This window comes from Gracilinanus agilis, chromosome 3 (genome assembly GCF_016433145.1).
Source record: "Gracilinanus agilis isolate LMUSP501 chromosome 3, AgileGrace, whole genome shotgun sequence".
Classification (NCBI taxonomy): Eukaryota; Metazoa; Chordata; class Mammalia; order Didelphimorphia; family Didelphidae; genus Gracilinanus; species Gracilinanus agilis.
Window position 1 is genome coordinate 194,395,951 of NC_058132.1, and position 18,042 is coordinate 194,413,992.

Consider the following 18,042-nt stretch of genomic DNA (forward strand, 5'->3'; position numbering starts at 1 on the left):
GAATCATCAGGGAAAACTCTCCTGACATTCTTGAATGAATGGGGGAAATATAAATGAAAAGAAACAACTAATTACCACCTGAAAGAAATGCTGAATAAAACAAGTTAGAACTATTATAGCCAAATTCCAGAGTTTCCAGGCTAAGAAAAAAGTACTGCAAGCAGCCATATGGGAACAATTCAAATATTGTGAAGTCATGGTCAGGATTACATAGAAGCTAGCAACTTCTACATTAAAGGACCAGAAGACATGGAAGATATTATTCTGAACAGCAAATGATCTAAGATTACAACCAAAATTCACATACCTTAAAAAGCTGAGAATAATCTTCCTGGGGAAAAATTTTTGATACTTAATGAAATAGAGAACTTCCAGATATTCCTGACAAAATAACCGGAGTTGAAAAGAAAATTTAAGAATCAACTTCAACACTGAAGAAAAGCATGTAAAGTTAAATAGAAAAGTAAAAACTTAAGGAATTCAATAAGGTTAAACTGATTACATACCTTCATGGAAGATATAAAATATATCTATGATTCCATAAATACATAGGAATCCAAGATATTTAAGAACTTTATCTTTATTAGGATGAAGAGAAGGATTATAGACAGAAGGAAGGAACCAAATTGAATAGGATGGTATGATATTAAAAAAATAAGGGAAGAGAAAGAGGAACACATTGGGAGGAAAAAAAGAGAGAGAAGAGAGAAAATAATCTTACATGATGGGGTGGGTAAGAGTCAACATAGTGGAGGATAAGAAGAGGGGTTGGTAAGCAACGCATGAACCTTAGTCTTATCAGAATTTGCTTAAAGATGGAATAACATCTACTCTCAATCAACTATGGAAACCTATCTTAACTGATAGGAAACTAGGAGGGAGGGAGAGAATAAGCAAAAGAAGGGGGTGGTAGACAAGAGTGAGGTGAATTGGGGGAGGTGGTAGTCAGAAGCAAAATATTTGTGAACAGTGAAAGGCTAAAAGGAGAGAGAGACACACACAGAGAGACAGAGACACAGAGAGAGACAGACACACACACACAGAGAAGGATAAACATAGGGAAAATAAGGAGAGAAACACATAGTAATCATAACTGTGAATGTAAATGGGATGAACTCACCCATAAAACAGAAGATGATAGCAAAGTGGATTAAAAACCAGAACCACACAGTATATTGTCTACAATAAACACATTTAAAGCAAAGAGACACACATACAGAGGAAAGATAAGGGGCTGGAATAGAATATATTATGCTTTAGCTAAAGTAAAAAAAAATCAACAGTAGCAGTCATGATTTTAGTCAAAGCAAAAGTAAAAACTGATCTAGTTAAAAGAGATAAAGAAGGAAGTTACATCCTGATAAAAGGTACTATAAATAATGAAGCCAAATCAATACTAAACATATATGTACCAAATTACAAAGCATCCAAATTACCAAAGGAGAAATTACATGAGTTATAGGAGGAAATAGACTTTAAAACTATATTAGTGGGGGACCTCAACTTTCCTCACTTAGAACTAGATAAACCCAAACTAAAACAAACAAGAAATAAATTAAGGAAGTAAATAAAATTTAGAAAAGTTTGATATGACAGACCTCTGGAGAAAACTGAATGGTAATAGAAAGAAAAATATACCTTTTTCTCACTCATACATGGCACCTTCACAAAAATTTTCCACATAACAGGGCACAAAATCTTCACAAACAAATATAGAAAAGTATAAATGTTAAATTCATTCTTTTCAGACCATAATCCACTAAAAATCACAATAAACACAGGGCATCAGAAAGACCAAAAATTAATTGGAAATTAAAAATTTGTCCTAAAGAATGAATGAATCAAAGAACAATTTAGAGAAACATTCAATAATTTTGTAAAAGAGAATGACAATGAGGAGAGAGCATACCAAAATGTATGAGATGCAGCCAAAGCAGTGCTTAAGGAGAAATGGATATCTTTAAATCCTTACATTAATAAAATAGAGAAAGATCAGATCAATGAGTTGGAAAACTAGAAAAAGAATAAATTGCAAATCTCTAATTAAACACCAAATTGGAAGTCCTGAAAATCAAATTCAGAATCAAAATGGGAAGTTAAGAAAACCATTGAACTAAATAAATAAGACAAGGAGCTGGTTTTGTGAAGAAATCATTGGATAATTTGATAAGAAAACCAAATTACTAGTATTAAAAAATGCAAAAAGCAAAATCACAACCAATGAAGAAATAATTAAAATAATTATTTGGAATAACTTTGCCCAACTATATGCAAATAAATCTGACAAATTAAAAGGAATAACTGAATATTTAGAGAAATATAAATTGCCCTAATCAGCAAAAAAAGGAAAAAGAATACTTAAACACATTTTGGAAAAAGAAATTGAACAAACTATCAATGAAAGCCATCTATGAAAAAATTTCCAGGGCCAGATGGATTCACAAGTGAATTCTGTCAAATATTCAAAGTGAACTCCAATACTGTCTAAACTATTTGGAAAAATAGATGAAGAAGGAATTCTACCAAACTCCCTTTATAACACAAATATGAAATGTAGGTAAATCTCCATAATGAATATTGATGCAAAAATCTTAAATGAAATACCAGTAAGGAGATTTTAGCAATACATCACAAGGATTATACACAATGACCAGATGGGCTCTATACCAGAAATGCAGCAATGGTTCTATATTAGGAAAACTATTAGCATTATTCACCATATCAATAAGAAAACCAACAGAAGCCATATGATTATTTAATAGATGCAAGAAAAAAGACTTTTAACAAAATACAACACCCATTTCTTATAAAAAACATTAAAAAACATTGAAATAAGTGGAGCTTTTCTTAAAGAGATAAATGGCATTTATCTTAAACCATCAGCAAATGTTATTCATAATGGATATGACCTGAAAGCCTTCCCAGTAAGATCAAGGATGAAGCAAGGATGTCCATTTTGACCACTGCTATTCAATATTGTACTGGAAATGCCTGCTATGACAATAAGAAGAAAAAAAGAATTTGAGGTAATAAGAATAGACGAGGAAACAAAGTTATCATTATTTGTAGAGGATATGATGGTATATTTAGAGAGTCCTAGAGAATCAATTGAAAGACAAATTGAAACAATAAATTTCTTTAGCAAAGTTGTAGCATATAAAATAAACCCAGATAAATCATTAACATTTCTATATACTATCAACAAAGTCCAAAAGCTACAGATAGAAAGGGAACTTCTATTCAAAACCACTGAAGACCATATAAAATACTTAGGTCTGTAAACTATGAACACAGTTCCAAAATACTTTACACACAAATTAAATTATACTGAAACAATTGAAAAACATTAATATCTCATGGACAGGCCAAGACACTATAATAAAAATAGCAATTCTGCCTAAACTAATTTACCTATTCATTGCCATGCTAATCAAACCTACCCATAGGTATTTCATAGAGCTAGAAAAAAATAATAGGAAAATTCAACTGGAAGAGCAAAAGATCATGAAAATTAAGGAGTCAAATGAAAAAAAAACACAACACTAAGGATGGTGGGGTCTAACCCCCTTACCAAATCTCAAATTGCACTATAAAGAAGTAATCATTAAAATACTCTGGTACTCTCTAAGAAATAGAGTAGTGGACCAATGCAATAGATAAGGTAATCAACACACAGTAGTAAATGGCCATAGTAACCTAGTATTCAGTAAACCCCAAAACCCAAGCTTTTGGGAGAAAACTCATCATTTGACAACATTTCTGAGAAAACTGAAAGTATGGCAGAAACTAAGTATAGACCAAGATTTCATCCTAAAACAAAATCAAAATTAATACATGATCTATAAATAAAAAGTGATATCATAAACACATTAGGGGAACATAGAATAGATTATCTGTCAGATCTATGGACAAGTGAAGACTTTATGACCAAACAACATAGAGAACATTCTAAAAAAGTAAAATGGATCATTCTGATTACAATAAATTAAAAAAAGGCTTTGTGGAAACAAAACCAATATAATCAAAATTAGAAGGGAAACAAATAACTTGAAATAATTTTTTTATACAAGTATCTCTGAATTGAGGTGAATTTATAGGAATACAAGTCTTTCCTCAAATGATATGAACAGGCAGTTTCTCAGATGAAGAAATTAAAAACATCTTTAGTTATATGAAAAAAATTCTTCAAATTACTATTCATTAGAAAAACTCAAATTAAAACAGCTCTGTATACCACCCCATACCTTTCAGATTGACTAATGTGACAAAAAAAAGGAAAATGATAAAAGCTGGAGAGGGTGTGGGAAAATTGGAATACTAATTAATGCACTATTGGCAGAACTGTGAACTGATATAACCATTCTGGAGAGCAACTTGGAACTGTGCCCAAAAGGCTATAAAACTGTGCATACACTTTGACATAGCAATACCACTATTATATCTATATCCCAAAGCGATAATAGAGAAGGGAAAATGACCTAAGTATATATATATATATATATATATATATATATATAGCAGCTCTCTTTGAGATGGCAGCAAAAAATTGGAAAGTGAAAGGATATCCATCATTTGGAGAATGGCTGAACAAGTTGTGGTACGTAGTTGTAATGGACTATTACTGAACCATAAAACATGAGGAATGAGATGATTTCAGAAAAACTTGGGAAGACTTGTATGAACTGATGCAAAATGAGGTGAGTAGAACCAGGAGAACATTGTATATAGTAACAGAAATATTAAGCAATGATCAATTGTTAAAGACTAAGCTATTATTAGCAATGCAAACACCCATAATAACCCCAAGGGACTCATGATGAAAAATGCTATTCACAGCCATAGAAGGAACTGTCAAGAGTATGGATCATACCATTTCTTGCCTATTTCTTTCGTGAGTTTTTTTCTTATAAGAGATCTATATGTCTTCTATCATGACATGATGAATAAGGAAATGTGTACTGCATAACAACAATGGAATAACCTTTATCAAATTGTTTACTTCCTAGGAAGGGAGAGAGGGAGAGAATTTAGATTGCAAAAGGTCAGAGAGCAATTGTTGAAAAATTGTTTATACATGTAATTGAAAAATGAAAGGAATAGAAAGTACAAAAATTAAAAATTAAAAAAGGAGTTAAATGGAACATAATTTGGGAAGGAAGGTGCTAGTGTTTGCAGGGGGAGGGACCAGAAAGATGGAAAGTGGTGCTTAAGCTGTGTCTTATAGGAAGAAAAGGACTCTATGAGGCAGAGTCAAGGTTGGCGTGCATTCCAGGCATAATAAATAGCTGGTGCAAAAGTAATGCTGTGAAAGTGTTATTCTATTTGTGATGAACAGAGAGAGATAAGGCCAATTTGTCTGAGTCACAGAATGCACTAGGTGTATTAATGGCCAATGAGGATGAAAAGAAAGGTTAGGGCCAGGTTGTAAAGGGCTTTAAATGCCAAATGGAGATTTTATATTATTGAGTAATAGAGAGCCACTGGAGTTTATTGAGTAGGGAAATCATTTGGCCAATTCTTTACTTAATGAATATGGCTTTGGAAGCTGTGTGAAGGATAGACTAGGATAGGGAGAGACTTGAGGCAAAGAAACCAATTAGAAGTCTATTGCAATTACCTAGGCAAGAGTTTATAAGAGCTTTAACTAAAGTGGTAACTATGAGTAGAGAGGAAGAGTTGGATATGAGAGATGTTGTGGAAGAATAAATGTCAAAATTTGATAATTAATAGGATGTATAGGATATGTGGAATATATTGGAAAAGTTGAGAATAATGCCAAAGCTACAAACCTAAGACTGGAAGATAGGAAGACTGGTGGTGCTTTTTTACAGAAATTAAAAAGTTTAAAAGATGGATGGGCTTCAGGAAGAGGTGAAATCCACTTTAGATTATGTTGGATTTGAGACAAGTGGTGATACAAGCCTGAAACTCTTGGGTGAGATAGGCTGGTCATATACATATGGGAATCATCTGCATAGACATGATAACTAAACCCACAAGAACTGATAAGGTTACTAAAAATGAAGAGTATAAGGAGAGAAGATAAACTACAAAAAAGGAACCTTGGAGAATACCTAACACCTGTTAGGGAGTTTGATATGGATGAGAACCAGAAAAGAAATATGAGGATAGGTTAAACAAGGAGGAAAATCAGAATAGTGTTGTATAAAATCAGGGAGGAGAGAGTATCTAGGAAGAAGAGTGGCCACCAGTGGAAGATTCTCTAAATATGTTGGAAAGATTGAAGTCTGAGAAAAGACCACTGAATTTGGCAATTATGAGAACACTGGTTAATTTGGAACCAGTAGTTTCAGTTGAGTGATGTCAGAAGTTAGACACTGTAGCTAAAGATTGAAAAAAAAGGAGAGGAAGTAGAGGTAATGAGTGTAGAGAGTTTTCAGAGTAGTCTGGCTGAGAGGCAAGAAATATACAGGACAGTTGCTTTAGGGGATGGCAAGATCTAGTGAATGGAAATATTTGAAGGTGGGAGAGAAGGAATCAGTAGATAGGAAGAGGCTAAAGATTAGGAGGGATCAAGAGGACACTGCTGGATAAGATGGAAGGCAATAGTTTCAAGGGCACATGTAAAAGGAGGGATTGATTTTGGCAAGAAGGACTGATTCATTTTCAGAGTTTGGGGAAAGTTGGAGAGTTGGAGGTATGATGCCAAAGGGGTTTTGAGTTAAAGAGAAGGGGAGAAGAGGGAGCTTATAGTAAATGCTTTCCTTTTTCTCTTCATCATGAGTTGAGGCCTTCAACTGAGGGAATGGGAAAGAGGAAAGATACAGAGTTTTCTAGGAGAGAAGAGAAGGTTTGGAATAGTTGCTGTGGGAAGTGAAAAAGGAAATCAATTAGAGAGCAATAAAAGGATTGCTTCAGTCATTAGCTACCGAATACAGTCATTAGCCCACCAGGGTCTATAAATTGGATAATCAAAGTAATAAAAATTAGGTTTCTGATCAGATATTAGACACATACTAACAATCACATATTTGACTTCCTTCTCTTTGGCTCTCTGGTGTTTCACAATTCTTTTGAAAGTGACAAAAACTGCTTTAGAGTCACATCATGTAAAATGTCTAGCCCCCTATCTCTACTGATCTAGTTAACTAATTTTCCCCAAGAAATATTCATATCTTTACCAACTGAATTCAGTTGACATTTTTTCTGCATGCCACTGAATTTTGCTTAATGCCCAGAGGCATCTAGTTGATTGATATGTTTATCTATTTTATTCAATATTCATTCAGCATAGATATCTACTTTGTATGTTTACTGTACAGAGTTCTGGGTCAAATGTATAAATGAGTAATAATAAAAATACCAGTCACAATGGCCACTCACACAGATTAATATCTCTTTAAGATTTACGAAGTGTTTTCCCTAAAACAACACTTTGAGATAGGTACTAATAGAGTCTGTACTATAGCTAGAATCATTTGGTAAGTAGAGGACTTTGAAGTGTTAGCACCATAACCAAGGATAGTACACAGTCTCTTGAGGTTGAGCTGCAGGTTAACCCTGGTGTTATGGGCATGTAGGACCAATATGTATGAAGGTTTTATTTATTTATTTATTATCTTTCATTTTATTTTATTTTTTATTTTAAATTTTTTTTTAGAATATTTTTCCATGGTTACATGACTCATGCTCTTTCCCTCCCCCCTAAACCTCCCCTACTTCGCCCCCAGTAGACATGCAATTCCACTGGATTTTATGTGTATCATTGATCAAGATCTATTTCCATATTATTGATAGTTGTAATGGGATAGTCGCTTAGAGTCTACATCCCCAATCATAAAACCATCAACCCCTGTGTTCAAGCAGTTGTTTTTCTTCTGTGTTTCTACTCCCACAGTTCTTCCTCTGAATGTGGATAGCGTTCTTTCTATGAGGGAGTTTAAAAAGGACAACAATAACAACAACAACAATTTACATTAGTAAATTTTACATTTGAAGATTTGCAGAAATCTTACTATCAGTCCTAATAGACTCCCTGCTAATGTGGAATTGTATAGAAATTTTGGCTATTTTTATAAAGTGACTTAGACTACTAAAAGTACTAGAAGAGAATGGGCACATTTATGGGATTCCTCTACACTCTTTCTAATATGTCCTCTCCTACTACATTAATCCTTGGCGAGGTGATAGGTAGAGCCCTATATCCCTATCTCCTTTCTTTTGGGTAGCTGGTATGATGTTTCCATACTTGAATCCCCATCACATGGGAGTCGATCTTGTATTAGGTGAGACTGTAATAATAAAATCTTCCTGAGATGCCTAGGTTAGATCCCTAACAATAGGAAGCATGGTAGTACAGTAGACAGGATACTAGCCTTGGAGTCAGGAAAAATTGAGTTCAAATCCTGCCTCAGACACTTGCTTGTGGCATGAGCTCCAGCAAGGCATTTAACTTTCATCAGCTTCAGTTCCCTCATCTGCATATTGGGGATAACAATAGCATCTACTTCCAATGGTTATTATGAGAGAAAAGGAGATAATAGTAATGAAGCACTTTGCAAACCTTGTGCCAGCACAATAAGTGATTAATAAATGCTTGTGTAATGATTGCCTTTTTAACCTTCAGAAAAATTTAAAAAGCAAATAAAAGTGGAACAGAATAAGGCTTTCCCCCCATCTCCACAGAAAATCTTTACCTTCCTTTACCTTCTTGGGTTTGCTTTGAAAATAACATTCTCAGGGCTCAAGGACAATGGGCCTTATTTTAATTTAATTTAATTAAAACATTTTCCCCCATGGTTACATGATTATTGTTGTCTCCCTTCCATCTTCCCTCTCCCCTCCTGGAGTTGACAGGCAGTTCTACTGGGTTATACATATGTTGTCACTCAAAACCTATTTCCATATTTTAAAAATTAATTTAATTTTTAAATTTTGTGTGGGATTTATTGCATTGTATTTTATTTTTAGCATATTGTTGGCTAGATATTTTATTTATTTATTTCCACCCATCCCCGAATTAATTAATTAATTGGTTTAGAAGATTTTTTTCCATGATTCATATTCTTTCCATCCCCTCCTGGGATTTATATGTATCACTAGATTTTACATGTATCATTGATCAAGACCAATTTCCATAATATTAATATTTGTAATAGAGTGATCATTTAGAGACTACATCCCAATCATATGGGATTTATTTTAAATCAAGCTTAATGTTATGTACATTTTTAATTGAACTTTTGTTAATAATAAATATTGTGGCATAAATGTCAAAAAAACAACCCCAAAAACCTTAAGTGCCAGGTAAATCATTGCTGTTATGATGATGATAATGCCAATAGGAGTGTCTGACCTGTTAACTTTGGTGACTATTGATTAGGAACGCCAAATACAATAAACTACTGTCTAATCTTGAGGAGCAAAGCTCATTAATAATGATTTAGGATTTGGAGACTAGTTTACCAATTTAACTTATTTGGTTCAGAGATTTTAGTTATAGGTTTATTGCTCCAGAGCAGCTTTTTTCCCTGCCCACCATCATTTTGTTATACTTTCGCTTCTTAGAGTTGAGTGAACAGCTTTCTTTTGTGATAAAAACAGGGAAAAGATGGGTCTTTTACTTTATCTCTGTTTGCTCTGGATTTGGGAGAAGTGTTCTGACTGCTTTTTGCATAAGCTGCAACTCATCTGACTGGGCTTTGGTTGGGTTTCTGTGCCAGCCTGGCCTGGCCTTTAATCTCTTCTGACAGAAGTGTGTAATACTAATGGCCAGCTTCATTTCCCCGAAGGAAAAGTTGGCAAGTAACTGTGGCAATCAACCATGACTCGTCTATCATCATCTGATTCTTTTTTGATTGATCATTGCTTAATAAATCTCTTAGTTTGGGAGCCCAGGCATCTGTATGGGATGTATCAGGGGACCAATCTCATTAAGTGGTGAGTTACAAGTGGGCCTTGCTTGGAAGGGACATGAGAGGAATGAACTCTCTATTCCTAGGCTAAGCTCATAGCTGTGGAGAGATATATTTTGTGTAAGCTTTCCCAGGGTTAAGCTATAATCACCTGCCTAGGAAACATCTCTTTTTTTTAAAGATGACACAAATGAATTTTCTTCATAGACTGGGTCTTTGTTTGGGGATGTGGGGAACCATCTGATCACTTTCATTATGAGGGAATGTTTTTCTTTCTTGGGTACTGTTTCCTGAAAATGGAGACCAGAGGAGAATCAGAAACACTACAAGCTTATGTTTGGCTAGCAGAGTTCAGTTAAATTTTTCATCACTGATTCCTCATTTAGTTGCTAGGTGATTTTCCAGTCTTCTCTTGGTCCTGCAAAGGACCTGAAGGGGTATGTACATACATGGCACCCTATGTGCTTCTTTACGTATTTGCATTTATATCCATATTTCAAGGTTCTCCTGAAAAGCCTCATCTTTGATGATGGAATGCCTTTATTTGGCCCTCATAGTTGGAAATAGTTCTTCCTTGAACGTCAACGTAGCTCTTTGTTTTTTTTTTTCATGTTTGACTTTGAATTATGGTTATGCATTTGTGTCACATTTCCTCCACAGACTGACCTGTGGGTGGGCAAGGGCTTTTTCTTATTTATCTTTGTGTCTTCCTTAGCCCCTAGCACAGTTTGGCATGTACAGTAATAGGTATCTATCGAATTAAAATAAATTAAACTGACTATGCTAACTGAGGGAGGCTTAGATTGTTCTTTCAGTCCCTTGTAAGTTCTTGTAGACAAATGGAAACCAGTAGATTCTCTACTTCGAAGCCTCTTTTCTACTGGGAACAAAAGCCTCTTAAAATCTGGAAATGGTGATATTAAACAAAGAAAGGGCATAAGTTCTAGGAAAAATGGAATGCTGAAACTATTGCCTGTCAAAGACCTAGATATTTTGCCACAATTGCTTCTCCAAGGGGTTGGAAAATTTTCAAGTCAGATATATTCAAACATGGCAGATAACCAAACATATGAGTTCCCGCTGATGAATTCAGGCACCCTAGCTTACCAATTTCTTCTGCATCCCTGAAAAAACATGGGTAGAGGCATCCCTTTCATTATCCACAAGAATGAATGTCATGCCATCTGAGGGGTATTTTTTTGGACTGACCAATTCAACAGATTCAAAAATATTAAACATCTACAATGTGTGGAACACTAGAAAAGAAAAACAATGCTCAGATAAGATAAAGTATCTGCCCTCATGGAGTCTGCAGTCTGCTTGGAGATGGGGGGGGATAATACATACATACATATATACATATATATATATTTTTATATATATATATAATTCATGATAATACATAATATATGATAGACACATAAAAATAGGAAAAACACAATGCCTGGGAGCAGCTAGGTTGCTCAACAGATAGAGAGCCAGGTCTAGAAACTGGAGATCCTGTGTTCAAACCTGGTGTTAGACACCTCCTTAGCTGTGTGATGCCAGGCAGGTCACTTAACCCCCATTACACTCTTCTGCCTTGGAACCAATACACAGTATTGATTTTAAGGATGGAAGGTAACAGTTTAAAAGAAAACAAAAACAAACAAAAATGCCTGAAAAATGTCTAAAAAATGTCCCCAAGAACAGGGAACATGGACCACTTCTTTTTGAGATGCAGAAAACATTCACAAGATAGTGGAATTAATTGGGAATTCCTAATGCATGGTGACTGCTACTCCATTTTGCAAGAGAATTTCTTCCCTGTCATACTCATCCTCACAAATACTCAAAACTACATGCTATTGCTAAAGAATGACAGGACCCACTGTAAGCAACATTAGCTCTCTGTTGTTGTGTTCTAATACCTATTGCATACCTAAAATATTCTAGATGCCAGGGAAGACTCAGAGATAAGGAAGAAAAAATCTTTGCTCTCCCAGAATTCTAGACCTTCCAGAATCTGGAAAGCATCCAAAAGACAGGTAGCAGCTGATACCTTCAAAGGACAGGACAGGAAAGGGATTGGGATATTCTAACCAAGGCAGACCAGTGATGAATGCTGTTCTATGTACTGGGACAACCTCTGTTGTCCCATGTATGAATTGCGAGGACCATAGGTTTTGTAGAGTGGGGCAGGACCTCATTCAAACATGTCTGATTGCTCATCACTAATGTCAGAGGAAAGCCCCTTCTATAGCCAAAGGTAGTATTATATGATGGAAAGAGCACTATACCTGGAGAGAGGATTCAAATTGTGTCTTTATTACTTACTCTCTGGGAACCTGGGCAAATCATTTAACTTCTTTGGGCTTTGGTTTCCTCATCTATAAAATAAGAGGGTTTTCCTAAAGTTTCTTCTAGCTTAAAATCCATGATTCCATAGGTTAATGAAGTTTCCAATTGGTTACAACAATTTCCGGTGAAGGGCAGGGCAGGGGGACTGAGCAGGTGTGCATAGCGGGAGTAGAGTTTAGAGCAGAGGCTACTTGATGGAAAAGGGGTTAAGACCTTCTAAAAGAGAGGTTTTTTGAGCTATTATATGAGTTTTGAAAACTAATCTCCCCTATACCCAAAGCAATGCCAGCCAATTATCTAGGTTCTTATCTGTAAGGCTGCTAACTATACATGTGAAAAAAGTTCTTGAATTTGGAGATTCTGCTCAAGTTTCATCCCTAGAATATTGGCTTAGCAGGCATGCTTCAGCATCTTGTCTTGGCTATGCTGAAGCAAGGGCTTCCTCTCAGAGAGATCACTAGGAGACAAATTGACTCTGCTACCTGCTTTTATTTGCTTTTGATTAACTGGTTCCAGAGAAAAGGAAGGGTGCATGAGAATGACCTTAGCGATGTTCTCTGCCTGCTCTGTTCATTTCCCTTCTGGCTCCTGTGTCCTTATTCATGGAGAACGAGGGACTTGACAGAACCTGGAATGAAGACTTTCTATGATCTCTTTCTCAATTACCTTTCCAGACTTCATTAGAAAGATTCTTCATGTATTCTACACTCTAGTAAAATTGGGCTACGAGATCTTCTTTGATCTCATCCTGCTCAACTCTTATGTACCCTGGCCTCCCGCTGAAATTAAAATCTTCTTCATACTTCCTATAGCATGTTATTCAGATCTTCTGTTTGTCTTATTAAAAATCTCTATTTGTGTATATGCCATATCATTCTGTTTTACTGAAAACTCCTTTAAAGGCCAGGTTATGTTCCTCTTTATCCACTTGTCCTTGGAGCTAGTGCTATGTTTTATATATAGTTGGTGCTCAGTCACTGTTTGTTAGGATATTTTCCCTCTTCTCTCCCTTTTGCCTAATAGATCTGTTTCTTAGGAAGAGCTCATGCTGAGGCTGACATCCATCAGGTGACAAAAATGGAGAGTTTCAGAGGAATCCTGATTGAGAGATGCAGTGTGGGAGTGATTAGTGTGGACCTTGCTTTTCTCTCCTGCTGGCATCGAAAGAAAACAGAAAACCCTGGTGATAAGGAAGCTGCCTTGACCCTGGAAATGCTGAAGATGTCATTTCAGCACCAAGATCAGTGCCCCTTTCATGCCCACTCCCTACTGCTTCAGTTTTCACCTGAATGAAATATCTTATTTCCCAGGTGGCCAAGAGAGGAATGACTAATGGCATCTTTACTGTTTTGAAGAAAGGAATCTCATTCCTGGTAAGGTCATGATCATTAGAAATAGCAAATGTGTTCCTACACTAGCAATTGTATGAAATAGAGGAAACCTTTCATTTCTTTTAGGCTTTCCTCTTCTTCTATGCCTATGCCTTCACTCAGCAGAAAGCATTTGGGAAACTATTGTGTTAAGCTCTGAGGAATGATATGAAGATGAACAAGATATTAGCCCTGTCTTCATGGGGCTTTTAATCTAGGAGGATGAGTAAGAAATGTAGAGAAGTAAATACCTGGAGAAGAAAATAGCAAACCACTCTGGTATGGTATCTTTGCCAACAAAAGTCCAAATGGGTCACAAAGAGTCAGACATGACTCAAATGGCTCTACAACAACTGCAATATAGGGCTGCTTAGGATGAATATTGCATGCAATTAGGGCCTTACTTTATCAGATGTCATGGATGGTGCCCTGCACTAGATGCTCAAAGACCTTAGTTCAAGTCCTGGCTCCACTGTGAACTATTCATGTGATCTTCCTCAAATGACTTGATTTCTCTGAGCTTCAGTTTTCCATCTGTAAAATGGGACTAATAAGGCATAAGTAGCCTACTTCAAAAGGCTATTTGTGAGACTCAAGTCATCATTAGATAATGTTGTAACTACAAAGTACCATACAAATTGAGCTATTAATATGAGCAACTAAAAAAAGGTTAGCTATTAATTCCTTTCCTAAGAAGTTTTCCTCTTTTCATAGAAGAATTAATTAAGGACAAAACAAATCTTTATTTTTTGAAACCCTTTCATTCTGTCTTAGAATCAATACTATTTCTAAGGCAGAAGAGTGGTAAGGGCTAGGCAATTGGGGTTGAGTTGCCCAGGGTCTCACAGGAAGTATCTGAAACCAGATTTGAACCTCCTGTCTCCAGACCTGGCTCTCATTCCACTGAGCTACCTGGCTATTCCAATCTTTAAGATTCTAAGATTGAAATTGAGGAAATCAGGTTGAGAGAGTGATTTACTTGGTTGAAAGCAGGAGGCTGTGACTATGGCATGCAGGTATCTGTCCTTGTGTCACCAGCCTGGGGCCTCAGGATACTCTTAGAACCCTGCTCAAAATGTTGGATCCCATCAGGGTAACCCTTGTAAGAAGGAACATGGCATTCTCAGAGCATAAGACTTCCATCTTCATGCATAATTCACAGCTTTGCAGCAGCCTGACCGGTGGCTTTACCATGTTAATAGGAAACAAATACATTGTTTTGCTGTGTTTGATTTCTGTGTTGGGCTGGAGTCTTCAAGGGCTGTTTAAAAATTAATAAGAAAGAATAAAATAAGGAGAAAAAATGTTCCTCTTGGGCATCTAGATATTTAATTCTATCTCCACTTTTTTTCCTTGCCACTAAAACAGCTGACCCAATCTATTCTTTAAAGACATTTTTATTTTGTTTTGAACTTAAGCAACTCTACACACACATACACACCCCAACCAAAAAAATCCCCAAACTCAAACCAAACCTAGGAAACCACAAAGCATTTTAAATATTAAATTGTAACTATTTCTATCCCTCCATTTTTTCCCTGAAGCAGGATGGCATAGTGGAAAGAGGTCTGGATTTGGAGCCCAAAGATCTGGATCTGAATTTTAGTGTGGCCAATTATAACCTTAGACAAATCATCTAGCCTTTCCTAATTTCATTTTTTCCATCTATAAGATTATACACACACACACGCAAACACAAATATATATATATGTATATATATACATGCATATATATGTGTATATATATATATATATATATATATATATTTTTAAATTTAGAACCCTTACCTTCTGTCTTAGAATAGCTCCTGAGTATTGGTTCCAAGGCAGAAGAGTGATAAGGGTTAGGCAACTGGAGTTAAGTGACTTGCTCAGGGTCACATAGCTAAGAAGCATCTGAAGCCAGTGAACCCAGGACTTCCCCATCTCCAGGCCTGGCTCTCTATCCACTGAGGCAGCTAGGTGAATATATTTATATATTTCTAGTTGCTCTGCCTACCTCAGAGGTTTGTTTGTGACAAATGAGATGATGTATAGGAATTCATTTCATAAATAAAATTCTATCAAAATGTAAGTTGTTAAGTTGTTAGCTGTGAGTAATAAATAATAATAATAATAATAAATAATAAAAAATGTACTTCATACATTTTTATATAGTTGTAGTCATTGTTTCTGTCAAATTTGGTGCTAAATTTCTCTTCACTTTCAACATTACTTCACACATACATTTTCCTGTATCTATATGAGGCCACAGATTTTTCTTAGCAATAGAGCCCTGGACTTCAGATCAGGAGAATTGGGTTCTAGTGCTGGTTCTTCTATGAATTAGCTGTGCAATATTGAGTATTTTCTTTTTTCCTATTTAGGTCTCTGTTTCCTCATGTGGAAAACATGGTGGCTGGGCTAGACAATCTTAATGGTTTATTTTGGCTCTGATTTTCCTGTGATCCTTTCCGTTGTCTTCATTTGAGTTAATAATAATGTACTTTGCTCAGTCATTCCATTGACCATTAGTCACTGGTGTTGTGACCCAGGCTGGGCTGCAAATGCTCTGTAATTGTTGCTCAGAGATATATTAAGTCTCTGATTTCCTATAGCTTATCCAGAAGATAGTCCTGTTTCACAGAGATAGGTGGGTTAGATAGTGAATCTTCAAAGGACCTTGGAGGGTCCGTCATGAATTTCATAGAACAGTACATTGTATGTAGAAGGCATTTGATAGAGATTTGCTAGATGCCCTCCAATTCTGTTCTGCTGGGAGGTTCCTCCTGCTCCTAACCTTGCTAGAATCTTCTGTGGAAACTGGAGAGCTTGGGTCTTAGTCATTGTGCACTGTGCTATATAATATGTTCTAGAAAATACCTGGGGACTTTAATGTAACAAACAAAGAAATAAATAAACAATAAAAAAGGAAAAAGTAGAGTGAGCATGTATATGTATCAGGGAGGGGACAGTGGTTCAAACTTCTCATTTTGCTTATTTAATTTTTAAAAATTATGTTAATTGATATCTTTTGTTTTTAACCTCCTTTTCCCCCTACATCCTTTTTCCTTTTCCCAGAAAACCATCCTTTATAAGAATAAAAGAAAAGAGAAAAAAGAGAAATGAGAAAAATCAACAAAATCAATCAATACACTAAAAACATCTGAAAATATGCAGTGTTTTACATCAGTGGATCCCCCTAGCCCACCCCCATCCCAATCTCTGCAAAGAAGACAGGAAGGAGTCTTTCATTTTCTCTGACTTGGAGCCATGATTGTTCTTTGCAATTTGACAACATCCACTTGGAATTGTTTTGTGGTGGTTCTTTCCATTTACATTGTTTCATTCACTATGTCTCTTGTTTTCTAGGTACTGCTTGCTTTGTTTAAAAACAAAGAAACAAAAAAACCCTTACCTTCTGTCTTGGAATCAATACTATGTATTGCTTCCTGGGCAGGAAGAGTGGTAAGGGCCAGGCAATGGAGGTTAAGTGACTTGCCCAGGGTCACACAGCTAGGAAGTATCTGAGGTCAAATTTGAACCCAGAATTTCCTGTCTCTGGGCCTGACTCTCAATCCACTGAGCCACCTAGCTGCCCCCTTTACTTTGCATCTAAAAAAAGTGTTTCTTATGTGAAGGATGCTTCTTATTTCTGGGATGTGCCACGATGAGGGTCTATAAAGTGAATTTCCAAGAAATTGGACTATGTGCCAAGCCCTAACTTCTAACCATTTGTGGAAGGCACTGTAGGCTCAACTTTTAGTTGTGGGCATCTTCTCCCAGGCCTGTCGGCCACAGAAAGACATTTGAGTGGGGTCTCTTGCTCCAGCCTTTGCATTGGTTACACTCGGCAAGCATTAATCACTGATACTCCCACCCTGACAGATTGGGGCTTTCAACACATTGCAGAGCCACCCGCTGTGAACAACACCAGGCAGCATATTTCCTGCAAAAAGTCAACTCTTCTTGGCAGCCTTATAATTTAAAAACAAATTGATACAACATAGTTGTGAATGTCTGAATTGTCTGGCTCTGACAGGATGCGATGGAAAGCAAACTGCCCAGCCAGGCTGGGACAGACCCCCAGATCCTGACAAATGTGCTCACTGATATTGCAGGGGTCTCTTTGCATCTTAAGTCCTTCCCATTTTATGGCAGGATATAAATCCTGTAGAGGGTATTTTTTTATGTCCCCTTTTCATGACGATCAAATTCTAAATCTAATCACTCTCTAGAGAGGAGGTGGAATCATCCAGCCATTCTCCTCTGTCAAAGTTATAGGCAATTTGACCTGCCATTGAGACATCACCTGGAGCTGGCTGACTGGCTCCTTGGACATTTTTGCCTTGGAGGGAACACTGGGTTTTTTATGTCCCATGCAGATGAGGAAAGAACCAAGACCTATGGCATGAGACTCATTTCCTTTGTAAATGTTAAAATCCTCCTCAGCCCCACGGCTGAGGAAATCTCACTGG